This window comes from Callorhinus ursinus, unplaced genomic scaffold (genome assembly GCF_003265705.2).
Source record: "Callorhinus ursinus isolate GAN/ISIS: 27379988/994484 unplaced genomic scaffold, GSC_fseal_2.0 scaffold33, whole genome shotgun sequence".
NCBI lineage: Eukaryota > Metazoa > Chordata > Mammalia > Carnivora > Otariidae > Callorhinus > Callorhinus ursinus.
This window is the reverse complement of record NW_027397095.1, coordinates 4,704,721-4,718,436: the sequence shown is the minus strand read 5'-3', so window position 1 is coordinate 4,718,436 and position 13,716 is coordinate 4,704,721. Positions and strand designations below refer to the sequence as shown.

The window sequence follows — 13,716 nt, the reverse complement described above, 5'->3', positions numbered from 1 at the left end:
TCTGTGGGGGACAAAAGCATTCAATCTATAGCAGAGGTCTACTAAGTAAAGACATTTATCCATAACACCAGCACGGGTTCTTTTCTTTTTGCTGTAATTATCATTGATTCATAAATGGTTTATTTGTGTCATTTCCACTTTAACCCAAGAGTTTTTAGGTTAGTCATTTTAAATTTCAAAGTGACCAGATATTCCCCCGCTGTGGTTTTCTTGTTAATTTCTCATTTTTTAATTTTATTGTGGTAAGAACTTTTGCCCATGTGTGGGTACCTACTACACATCTTGACCACAATGTCCTGCATACAAATAAAACTGAATGTATCATCTCTCTTGAACTAGATGCTCCTCCATATTCTTTACCTCGGTTGTAATACCACATTCACCCAATCACTCAAGCCAGAAAATCTGCAAATCAGCCTCCCCTTATTCATTAAATTGGATCAATCGCCAAGCCTTACAAATTTTACCTCCTAAAAACTCTTCAAATTTCTCCCCTCCTCTATATTTCTTGACATCATCTACTAAATAATGCTATGAGAGATAATAAGGATTAAGCTCACTCCCACCACTCCCACCTCCCATCCATCCCTTCCAATATAGTTTCAACATTATTTTTATTTCCTCAAATGGTTGTCTTTTTTGCCTTTTTAAAAAGATTTTATTTATGTATTTATTTTTTTATTAAAGATTTTATTTATTTATTTGACAGAGAGAGACACAATGAGAGAAGGAACACAAGCAGGGGGAGTGGGAGAGGGAGAAGCAGCCTTCCCGCTGAGCAGGGAGCCCAATGCTGGGCTTAACCCTAACCCTAACCCAGGACCCTGGGATCATGACCTGAACCGCAGGCAGAGGCTTAACGACTGAGCCACCCAGGCGCCCCTATTTATGTATTTATTTGAGAGAGAAAGGGAGAGAGGGAGCAAGGGGAGGGGCAGAGGTAGAGGGAGAGCGAATCTTAAGCAGACTGTGCTGAGCATGGAGTTTGATGCAGGGCTCCATCCCACAATCCTGAGATCATAACCTGAGCCCAAATCAAGAGTCGGCTGTTCAACCGACAGAGCCACCCAGGCATCCCTCTCTTTCACTTTAAAAAATATGTATAAACTTACATTTCCTGTTTGATCAACCATAGGTAGTTTCTCCTAACTGCCCACCTTGTAAGATGAAGACGTTAGAATTCTATATTTCCCTCTCCCTCCTCTCACCCCTACCTCCCAACTTATGTCTGTTTCTCCACATCTCTGTTTTCACATTTAACCATGCCATCATCTTATCAATCCTCCTACTTGGTCTCCCTATTTCCATTCTCAGCCCATCTTAACTCTTCACACAACAGCCAGAGTGATCATTTAAATCTATTTCTGCTTTTGTCAATGACAGACTAACTTGCTTCAGACTAACCATCCCATTGAGAGCAACTCTAAAAGCTGAACACATAAAAACATTTTTAGTCACATTGAAGGGCCATCAAGGCAGCATGAAATTGAGACAGACCAAGATTCTGGAGGGGAGAGGGAAAGGGAGAGAGGAGAGATGTGAGCCAGACATCTGGCTACATTTTTGCTTTTAAGCCATTTGGCCATTTGAAAGCTGTGGAATGAGAAGCTAAGAACCTTAGGAAAAAAACAATGCAGAAAATAGTGCCTGAGAGTCTGAGAAGCTGAGAAAAGCTTTCAGCAGTCTAATGAAACTGAGAAAGGGAAAATGGAGTTGAGTGCCCATGAAGGAGAAGCCCTGGTAAATACCACAGAATTTCAGCTGAATCCCCCAAAAGGCCACAACCCAGGAGTGAGAGAGAATGGGAAAAAGATCAGCCCTCATAAAGATGGAAGCTCAGTCCCAATCTCTAATCAGATTAAGGTGATCTATCCCTACCCTGAGTGCTTGCCAGAGTAAAAAATAACTCCCCTCTGGAGGAAGATAGCATCAGCCAGCCCCTCAAATTATCTCTTCAACTTTTTATATGGTATCCAACATTCAACCATTAATCATAAAGCATGCAGAAAGATAAACACTGACTGAAAATCAAGAGAAAATAGGGACAGGACACCTGGGTGGCTCAGTCAGTTAAGTGTCCGACTCTTGATCTCAGCTCAGGTCTTGATCTCGGGGTCGTGAGTTCAAACCCCACATTGGGCTCCATGCTGGGCATGGAGCCTACTGAAAAAAAAAAAAGAAAGTAAAGAAAATCAGGAAAAAAAATAGACAATTGATACAGAGCCACAGAAGAACCATATATTAGAGTTCTCAGTCACAGAATATAAAATAATTGTAATTAATATATTCATAAAATTAAATGACATAATGGAGAATTACAGCTATAGAAGACTAATTGCCTATAGAAGAATTACATTAAGAAAAACTGGGAGCCAGGTTTCCCCCTTTTAATCTACTGAGAGGGCCTGGGAGCAGCAGCACCCTTGTCTTCGTCAGCTCTGATTACTATAACAAAATGCCATAGACCAGGGGGCTTAAATAACAGAAATGTTATTTCTCACAGTTCTGAAGGCTGGGAATCTGTGATCAGAGCACCAGCATGGTCAGGTTCTGGTGAGAAGCCTCTTCCTGGTTTGCAGATAACCACCTTCTCATGGTTCCCTCTTAATGCTGAAGAGAGCTCTCGTCTCTCCCTTTTCTTGTAAGGGCACTTATCTTCCATCGTCATGACCTTGTCTAAACCCAATTATCTCCTAAAGGTCTCATCTCCAAATACCATCACATTGGCAATTAGGGCTTTAACATATGAATTTTGTGGGGATACAAACATTCAGTCCATAACAACCCTAACCACAATGATCACACCCAGGGCCCAGATCTTGGTTTCTAAATACCATTCTACATTAAAAGGAACCAGGGATTCCTGGAGAAAAGGTTAATCCTAGGACTGGGGGACAGAACATATAAGAGGAGCTTTAACCTTCTTTTTGTCCCCTAAAAGTAAAGAAGTGCTCAAAGAATAATGGGGGAAATATCAAAAGGACACAGAAGCCAACCTAAAAGGGCTCCCATTGGCTAAATCTGAGCATCATAGTAAGTTATGATAGTAATAGCTTAAAACCCATTGAATAAAAATAGGAAGTCATGAGTCCATACTGATATGAATGAATGAATGAATGAATGAATGAATGAAAAGTTTGAAGAGGAACTGGGGATAGATATGCATATACAGATATAAAAATATACAGTTTCAAAGTACCTGTGCACAAAATACTTACTATTTGCAAAGGAAAAAAGAATCACCCTACAGTGGAGAAGCCTGGAAGACACCAACTTAGTTCATTGAAAGAATAAAGCATCACTTCTGTTGTATTCCTGCCAAAAACTTATAAACCAAATATAATCATGAGGAAACATCAGATGAACACAAGTTGTGGGACATTTTACAAAACAACTGGGCTGTAACTTTTAAATGTCAAGGTAATGGAAGTCAAGTAAAGACAGAGTAACAAAATTGTAGATTGCAGGACTAAATAGACATGAGAACCAAATGCAATGCTTCATTCTGAATTATATTATTTGGCTATAAAGGACCTTACTGGCAAGTTGGCAAAGCTTGAATGGGTATCTGAGTATTGGATAATAGTGATATATCAATGTTTATTTTCTGATTTGATGGTTACGGTGCAGTTTTTTTTTTTAAGAGAATGACCTTTGTTTTTTAGGAAATACACATGGAACTATTTTGAAATGATAGAGCATTGTGTCAGTTATTTACTCATAAAAAGTTCAGGCAATTGGGATGCCTGGGTGGCTCAGTTGGTTAAGCGGCTGCCTTCGGCTCAGGTCATGATCCCAGCGTCCTGGGATTGAGTCCAGCATGGGGCTCCTTGCTCAACAGGGAGCCTGCTTTCCCCTTTGCTCGCCTCTCCCCCTGCTTGTGTTCTCTGTCTCTCTCTCTGACAAATAAATAAATAAATAAAATCTTTAAAAAAAAAAGGTTCAGGCAAAAATTTTTTGTACTGTACTTAAAACTTTTCTATAGGTTTGAGATTGTTTCAAAATATTTTTAATGTCTCATGTTGTTTAAAAAAACATGATGAATTAAAAATCATGACATTAACAGCACACAACAACAGCTCAATTTATAAGGAAATAAACTGAGTTAAAGAATTGAAAGGTCCTTACATTAAGCAATGGTAAAAGTAGTATTTGCTGGTAGGTTCTAGTCAAAACTACATGTTGTAATTTTTAGGTTAACAACTAAAAGAATAATAAAAGAATGTATTACTAGTAAACTAAAAGATGGAATATAGAATAATAAAAAACACATCATACTTAATGGCTCACTTCTAAAGAATGGAGTATGGGAAGGAGAAAACATAACTTTACAGTGAAGTAACCTGGCAGACACCATCTTAATCATGGTTAATATGACCAGTGATAGGTCATGTTGTTAGCATGTACCCTCTGCTATGATGTGATGAGAAACGCACTTCATCTCTGTGGTACACTCTCTCAAAACCCAATAACCTAATCTAATCATGAGAAAAACCCAAATTGAAGGACATCCTACCAAATGCCTGACAAATTCTGCTCAAAACTGTTAAGGTCATGAAATTCAAAGACTAAGAAACTGTCACAAATTAGGGGAGACTAAAGGCACATAACAACTAAATGCAATGTGGTATTATAAATAGGATCCTGAAGCAGAGTATTTGGACTACTAAAATCCACATAAAATCTGAAGGTTAGTTAATAATGATGTAGAAATGTTTGTTTCCTAATTACAACAAATGAGAACATTTGGGAAAATTGAAATTAGGGGAAATTGAACCTGGGTGAGGGGTTTACAGGAACTTTCTGTATTATCTTTGCAACTTTTCTGTAAATCTAAAATTATTCCAAAATAAAAAGTTCATCTAAAACAAATTTCATAAATCCAAAAGTAGACAAGGAAGGAAAAAAAAAAGAACAGGTATAATAAATAGGCAACAAACAGAAAGATGCCAGACATAAATCTAAATATGTCAATAATTACATTAAATATTATTAGATTAATATTCCAATTAAAGAAATGGTCCAGGGGCACCTGGCTGGCTCAGTCAGTAGAGCATGCAACTCTTGATCTCTGGGTTGTGAGTTCAAGCCCGTTTGGCATAGAGCTTCGTAAAAAAAGAAAGAAAGACACAGTCCAACTGTATGAAAAAAATCAACCATATGCTGCTTGCAAGAGATACATTTTATTTTTTTTAAGATTTTATTTATTTATTTGACAGAGACACAGCAAGAGAGGGAACATAAGCAGGAGGAGTGGGGGAGGGAGAAGCAGGCCTCCCGCAGAGCAGGGAGCCCAATATGGGGCTCGATCCCAGGACCCTGGGATCACAAATCGAGCCGAAGGCAGATGCTTAACAACTGAACCACCCAGGTGCCCCAAGAGATACATTTTAAATGTAAGCGAACAAAATGGTTAAAAATTGGGGCGCCTGGGTGGCTCAATCGATTAAGTGTTTGCCTTCAGCTCAGATCATGATCTCAGGGTCCTGGGTTTGAGCCCCATGCCAGGCTCCCTGTTCAGCATGGAGCCTGCTTCTCCCTCTCCCTCTGCCCCTCCCCCTGCTCATGTGTGTGCTCTCTCTGTCATAAATATATAAAAATCTTTTAAAAATATGTCAGGACAGCTATATGAATATTAGACAGAAGAGACTTTATATTCTGGAGGATCTCGAAGACTGTATGCATACAAAGGGCTGCATATACGCTCGGGGGAGATCAGCAATGGCTGACCTTAGCCTTGTATAAGGCTGGCCTTATACAAGAAGGTAAAAATCAGAGAAGACTTGTAAACTACCTGAACTTAGAATGAGTGTACCAACACATGCACAGATTCCCTAGGAAAAGGGTGGAAACCTTGCTGGCTCAAAGTGTTTAAGCAAAATCTTTGACAAATAATTGGCTGATCACTAAGCTATGATGACCCAAGGGTGAAACCTAGGTGGCTAGGCTTAAAAATAAGAAAAAGAATGTTAAAAAACAAACTAAGCAAAGATTCCAGTTGTCACCACAGGGGAGAAGGACACTACATAATTAGTCCAAGCATATCACTAAGCAAAAACAAAGGAACATAGTGCGATATAAAAAATAAAATGAACTCTCCTCCAGCCACCCAAGATGCTGAAAGGAAAGAAGGGGAAGGGGAAGAAGATGGCCCTGGCCCCTGCTGTTGTGAAGAAGAAGGAGGCCAAGAAGGTGGTCAATCCCCTGTTTGAGAAAAGGCCCAAGAATTTTAGCATCGGACAGGACATCCAGCCCAAAATGGACCTCACCCACTTTGTCAAATGGCCCTACTACAACTGGCTGCAGTGGCAAAGGGCTATTCTCTATAAACATCTGAAAGTGCCTCCCGAGATTAACCAGTTCACCCGGGCTTTGAACATTTAAACAGCCACTCAACGGGTTAAGCTGGCCCACAAATACAGACCAGAGACAAAGCAGAAGAAGCAGAGATTGTTGGCCCGGGCTGAGAAGACAGCTGCTGGCAAAGGGGATGTCCCCATTAAGAGGCTGCCTGTCCTTCGAGCTGGGGTTAATAATGTCACCACCTTGTTGGAAAACAAGAAGGCTCAGCTGGTAGTGACTGCACATGATGTGGATCCCACTGAGCTGGTTGTCTTCTTGCCTGCCCTGTGTCATAAGATGGGGGTTCCCTGCTGTATTATCAAGGGGAAGGCCAGGCTGGGGCGTCTGGTCCACAGGAAGACCTACACTACTGTTGCCTTCACACAGGTTAACTCAGAAGATGAAGGAGTTCTGGTTAAGCTGGTGGAAGCCATCAGGACCAATTACAGTGACAGATATGATGAGATCTACTGTCACTGCGGAGGCAATGTCTTGGGTCCAAAGTTGATGACTCTTATTGCCAAGTTAGAAAAGGCAAAGGCTAAAGAACGGGCCACCAAACTGGGCAGAGTGGATGCTGTTGAATTTTCTATACATAAAAGTTACAAAAGTTCTCTATAAATAGATAAATAAATAAATAAATAAATACAAAGAAACAAGGTGTAGCCCATACACGGGGGAAAAGCAGCTTATATAAATTATCTGCAGGAGGCCCTCCATGATAGATTTAGTACATAAAGACTTCAAATAAACTATTATAAATATGTTCAAAGAACTAAAAGAAACATGTTTAAAGAATTAAAGGAATGAGTGATGACAATGGCTCATCGCATAGGGAACATTAATAAAGAGATATGAATTATAGGGCGCCTGGGTGGCTCAGTTGGTTAAGCGACTGCCTTCGGCTCAGGTCATGATCCTGGAGTCCCGGGATCGAGTCCCACATCAGGCTCCCTGCTCAGCGAGGAGCCTACTTCTCCCTCTAACCCTCCCCCCTCTCATGTACTCTCTCTCTCTCATTCTCACTCTCTCTAAATAAATAAATAAATCTTAAAAAATAAAATAAAAAAAGAGATATGAATTATAAAAAAGAAAAGAATAAAAATTCTAGAGTTAAAAGGTACAACAACTGAAATGAAAAATTCACTCAAGGGGCTCAACAGCAGATTTGAGCTGATGTAAGAAAGAATCAGCAAACTGAAAGGTAGATCAATAGAGACTATCCAGTCTAAAGAACAACATGTAAAAAGGATGAAGAAAACTGAAGAACTTCAAAGACCTGAGAGACACCATCAAACACACCACATATGCATAATGGCAGTTCCAGAAGAGAAGAGGAGGAAAAGGGGGCATAAGTATATGAAGAAATAATGAGTGAAAACTTCACAAATTTGATAAAAAACATTAATCACAACATCCAAGTTAACTCCATCCAATCTACATCCAAGTTCAATGAATTCTGAGTAGAACAAATTCACAGATATTTATAGTTAGAGAGGTCATAATCAAACTTTCGAAAGCCAAAGAGAAAACTTGAAAATAGCAAGAGGAAAATCACATGTGAACCACAATGAGATTAACAGCTGACTTCTCATCAGAAACAATTGAGAAAAGAAGGTGGTATTATGACATATTCAAAGTGCTGGGGGAGAAAACTCAACCAAGAATTCTAGGAGTCAGGTCACCGTGGCAACAGCTCATGACAACACTTTCTCCTCCCCAGCTTCTGGGTGTCCCTTAAGGCCTTCTGCTGTAAGCTGTGCTGAGGAGAAGGGTGTGGGAGGTCTCTGACCTGACACCATGGGAGACAGTAGAGGGGACAACTTTGAAGGTATGAGCATTGACAGCCTTAAACTGGAGTTATTGGAAGAAATCCATATGAAAGACCTAGTACGGCTCTCAATACTTGAAATAAGACACAAGATAGCGGAACTGGAAGCCAAACTCAATACTGACAAAGAAGGTGGCGAATGGAAAACCCGTTATGAAGCACAACTTGAACTGAATGATCAATTACAAAAGCAAATTGTTACTCTCAAAGAGAAAATGGAAAAAATCCGTGGAAATCCTTCAGATAGACTAGCTTCTACTCGTGTCTATGAGCGAATGCCAGTGGAATCCTTAAATACATTACTTAAACAGCTAGAAAAAGAAAAAAGGAGTCTTGAAAATCAAGTGAAAAACTGTGCACTTAGACTGGAACAAGAATCAAAGGCTTACCACAAAACCAATGATGAACACCGTGCATACCTAGCTGAAATGTCTCAGATCTCTGGCTCACACCAAGTTTCTAAAAGGCAACAGATGGATCAACTTCATAGAATTAAAGAGAATCATGTGAAAGCAGGAAGACAAAATCCAGCTAATCAGAAGATAGTAAATGCCAAGAAAGGACAAGCAAAAAAGATTACAAAACCAAACCATCTTTCAAAACTCAATCCATGATTCCAGAACTGGATGGATTTCTATTTCTTCCCTTTCTTCATATGTAATTTTCAACTTGTGAAGTTAGAGTTTAGTGCATTTTTCAGGAAATGAAATAGATTTTTAAAAAGAGCTATTAAAACTTCTTTAGCTCCTCTTCCAGATGTTTGTTCCTTTATTTGCGTGAAAGTAACTTTTTTAGTAATTTAGTTTAGTTTCAAAAATTACTCTAGGAAGTAGTTCTAGTGACTCTAATATAACTAATAGCAGTTTGTGATTCTTAAAAAGTCCTAGAGAAACTAAAGGTTATCATCATTATACTTGCTTTTTAATAATCTCTCCATGATATGCTTTGATAAGTAACATTGCTGTTGTATTTGGTTTCTAGTCAGCTGTAATCTAAAAATGTGAGCTCTGGGTACCTGGGTGGCTCAGTCAGTTAGGCGTCCAACTCTTGATCTCAGCTCAGGTCTTGATCTCAGGGTCGTGAGTTAAAGCCCGGCATGGAGCCTACTTAAAAAAATAAATAAAATTTTTTAAAAAATCTGAGTTTACCAAAACTTTTTGCTATTTTAGGCTGTATCATGCTCTTTTTTTTTTTTAGCCCAAAGCTTAAACAAGGCTGCAAATCAACTGCATTTTTAAACTTTGGCTTGAAGTATCACGGTATTGAGGAAATAGCCTTCAATCGGGAATCAGCTTGGTTATAGTCCCCACTCTGCCTTGAACTTAACGAGATTTGGGAAAGTCCCTTTACCTCATCTTTATTTCCTGCACCTGTAAAATGACTGAGGCAAACTATGCAACTTCTAAGGCTTCTTACCATTCTAGGAAACCAATACGTATTCAGCTACAGAGTCCTGCCGCTTAGCACATAGTGAATTAAGTCATGTTTGTGATGTTTATTAATTCATAGTAATGACCTTATTTTTTGGACCAAACTTGGCAAGTGTCCATAATACTCAAGTCTAGAAGTGGAGATAGAATGAGGATAGGAGAGAGTTCTTTTAGAAAATTTATTAAATTCGGGGCGCCTGGGTGGCTCAGTCGTTAAGCATCCGCCTTCGGCTCAGGTCATGATCTCAGGGTCCTGGGATCAAGCCCTGCATCGGGCTCCCTGCTCGGCGGGAAGCCTGCTTCTCCCTCTCCCACTCCCCCTGCTTGTGGTCCCTCTCTCACTGTGTCTCTCTCTGTCAAATAAATAAATAAAATCTTTTTTAAAAAAAGAAAATTTATTAAATTCTCCTATTCACGTTTAGATTGTTTTTGTAATTGTCATATAGGTCTGCAACACACATATAATTTATTTTCTCAACTTCATAAATGAATTTAAATTCCCAGAAATCACCCAATGGTCAGTACAGTTTTTAGCTAATGGTGTTCTCACCTTGTATCTGGCACTAAAACCTAAATTCTATTCAGTATCACCAGTAATGAATACCAAATGCGTTTTTATAACTACCTATATAGTATTCACTTTCTTTAAGGAGAATGCATAAATTCCATATAGCCAAATAATTCTTTTATATGACTGTAAAATATAATGCAGTAAAATATAAAGTCACCTCCTACAAATTACTCTACCTTGGAGCTGTTTGGAAATATTTTCTTCTATTCTTAATTAAGCTAACTACAGAGAGCAGATACCGTGGCCCATATTATCAAACAAGTACTAGATTTTTATGTTTTACACCATCTTTCTTAGCATTAGCAACAAATTGATAATCTTAATATTAGTAATAAATAGAATCACAGATCATCACTGAAGAATAAAAAAGTTTTTTTTCTATCATACAGAGGTAGGCCATTGTAAGGATTAAATTAAAGAACATTTAAAATTATCTCCATCATTGTGATGGTCTATTAATTGAACATCTTACCACAGGGATCTACCATGTTTAAATGTTAGGAGCTCCTCTGGAATACTTTCCAGATAACAGAAAATGTCTGTCTTAAACACGGTGATGGAATGTTGATGGGGTAGTGTACAGGACTGAAATGGGAGACTTTCAAAGATCTGTGTTCTGATATCAGTTTTGCCACTTCTCAGCTTGACTATAAGTAAATCACTTTACATTGCCTCACTTTCATTATGTATAGAGTTGGGAATATTTACCCTAACTACCACCTTGGGATTGCTGTGCAGATCGAGAGTACTTACTAAACATTTATTTATTTACTTCTTTATACCTTATTTCCCTCTGAAAGGGTGCCACTATATTTAGAGGTATAAAAGCAACATCCACAACATGGAAGATGAAAATAAAAGTTAAACAGTTTTGCAAGAATTTGTGACTAAGAAAAACTCTAGCTTTAAGCTTTCTAACAGCCAGCACAAAGAAGGAATGAGCTACATAGCTCTCATTAGTTTTGTAGATGGAATACACAAGTAATGAAAAAGTTTTCCCTTGTTCCAAGCTCTGAAGATAATTTGTCATGAGAGGTTTTATAAGAAGGTGCAATTATTTATTGCAATAATCAGAGCAAAAATGAGAGTTTGGGATCCTTCTTTGTTTAATAGTGAAATATGTATTAATATCAGTATTTTTTAAGTTTAGAATTCATAAAGCAAAAAATCAGTAAAACAATATTTAGTATATTTCAAATTTTTAAATGTCTAAATATATTACAAAATATCAAGAAATACCATAAAACATAAACACAGATGTTGCTATAATCAAAAAGACAGACAGTAACAAGTATTGGCTAGGATATGGAGAAACAGGAACCCTCATACACTGCTGGTGGGATGTACAATGGTGCAGCCGCTTTGGAAAACAGTTTGGCAGTTCCTCAAAAGGTTAAACATAGACTTATCATATGACTCAGCAATTGTACTCCTACGTATATACCCAAGAGAAATTAAAGCCCATGTCCAGGGGCGCTCGGGTGGCTCAGTCAGTTGGGCGTCCACCTTCCACTCAGGTCATGATCTCAGGGTCCTGGGATTGACCCCCACGTTGGGCTCTCTGCTCAGCAGGGAGTCTGCTTCTCCTTCTCACTCTCCTTCTGTGCTTCCCCCCACCTCAAATAAATAAATAAAATCTTTAAAAAAATAAATCCTATGTCCACATAAAAACCTGTACATGAATGACTACAGCAACATTATTCATAATAGACAAAAAGTGGAAGCAACCCAAATGTCCATCAACTGATAAATGGATAAACAAAGTGTAGTATATCCAAACAATGGAATATTATTCAGCAATAAAAAGAAATGAAGTACTGATATATGCTACAACATGGATGAATCTTGAAAATAATAAGTGAAAGAAGGCAGTCACAAAATACCACATATGGCATAATTCCATTTATATAAAATACCCAGAACAAGCAAATCCATAGAGACAGAAAGTAGACTAGTAGTTGCCTGGGGCTGGTGGGGCCAGAGGGAGGGTAGGTGATGGGGAGTGACTGCAAAGGGTACAAGGTTTCTTTTGGGGTGATGAAAATGTTCTAAAATTGATGGTGGTGATGGTTGCACAATTCTGTGAATATACTAGAAAACCACTGAACGCTTTAAGTGAGTTAATCATGTTATATGATTTATATCTCAATAATGCTATTACTATTATTTTTTTAATTCTGTCCTTTTTTTAAGATTTATTTATTTGACAGAGAGACACAGTGAGAGAGGGACCACAAGCAGGGGGAGTGGGAGAGGGAGAAGCAGGCTTCCTGCTGAGCAGGGAACCCGATGCGGGGCTCGATCCCAGGACCCTGGGATCATGACCTGAGACGAAGGCAGATGCTTAACAACTGAGCCACCAAGGCGCCCCAATAATGCTGTTATTAAAAAATAATCTTATATCTACTGAAATAACCCTTAAAAAATGAAGGCCTCACAGAAAAAGACATTCCCAGGGGGGAAAAAAAGCCCAAGAGAACTAATTGCTAGCAGACCTGCCTTATAAGAAATTTTTGGAAGTTCCTCAAGCTAAAAAAAAAAAATAAAAATTTTTTTTTAATTAAAAAAAAGAAGTTCGTCAGGCTGAAGAGAAATTGTAACTTGAACCCACACAAAGAAATAGAGCACCAGTAAAGGTAATTACACAGGAAAACATAAAATACAATGTAAACATATTTTTCTTTCCTTCTCACAACTGATTTAAAAGACATCTGCATAAAACAATAATTATTAAAATATTGGTAGATTTAGAATATATAAAGATAGCACAAAGGAAGGGAGAGGAAAGGAAGCAATATTAAAGCATTTCTGTACACTACTAGAAATAAGTTAGGATTAATGTGAAGTATATTTTTTTGGGTTAAGATGTATATAGTAATCCCCATACCTACCACTAAGAAAATAATTCAACAAAGATAATAAATAAAGAGAATTAAGATGGCACACTAGAAAACATCTATTTAGTGCAAAAGTAGTCAGTAAGGAAGAAATAGAGGAAAATACACGAGACATAGAAAATAGCAAAATGGGGGCACCTAGGTGGCTCAGTTGTTAAGCATCTGCCTTCGGTTCAGGTCATGATCCCAGGGTCCTGAGATTGAGCCCCGCATCGGGCTCCCTGCTCCACGGGAAGCCTGTTTCTCCCTCTTCCACTCCCTCTGCTGTGTTCCCTCTCTCGCTGTCTCTGTCAAATAAATAAATAAAATCTTTAAAAAATTAAAATTAAAAAATAGCAAAATGGTAGTTATAAATAATTACATTTATATCATAATCAATACTTACATTAAATGTAAATGAAATAAGCATTGAAATAAAAATAGATGATCAGACTAGATTTAAAAATAGGATCTGGGGCACCTAGGTGGCTCAGTGTCAGTTACGCGTTCAACTCTTGATTTCAGCTCAGGTCTTGATCTCAGGGTCATGAGTTTAAGCCTTACGTTGGGCTCCATGCTGACAGGGAGCCTACTTTTAAAAAAGGGGATCTAATTGTATGTTGTCTAGAACAGATACTTTATAGATTCAAGGCACAGATATGTTGA

At 38.3% G+C, this 13,716-nt stretch overlaps 1 protein-coding gene and 2 pseudogenes across 3 annotated transcripts in view; 2 read left to right on the top strand and 1 right to left on the bottom strand.

Annotated features, from left to right (window-relative positions):
* Window positions 1-13,716, bottom strand: part of ZDHHC9 (zDHHC palmitoyltransferase 9) — a 76,018-nt gene that overhangs the window by 45,198 nt on the left and 17,104 nt on the right. For 2 of the 3 annotated variants that reach the window (XM_073879159.1, XM_073879160.1), the window contains 2 exons: window positions 13,210-13,358; window positions 9,189-9,276 (listed from right to left, as the gene is read on the bottom strand). The gene's annotated coding sequence lies outside the window, so the exon portion shown is untranslated. The remainder of the gene's footprint in view (window positions 1-9,188; window positions 9,277-13,209; window positions 13,359-13,716) is intronic. The other variant, XM_073879161.1, reaches the window with a different exon arrangement.
* LOC141370355 (large ribosomal subunit protein eL8 pseudogene) lies at window positions 6,109-6,963 on the top strand (annotated as a pseudogene).
* LOC112809139 (coiled-coil domain-containing protein 169 pseudogene) lies at window positions 8,042-8,928 on the top strand (annotated as a pseudogene).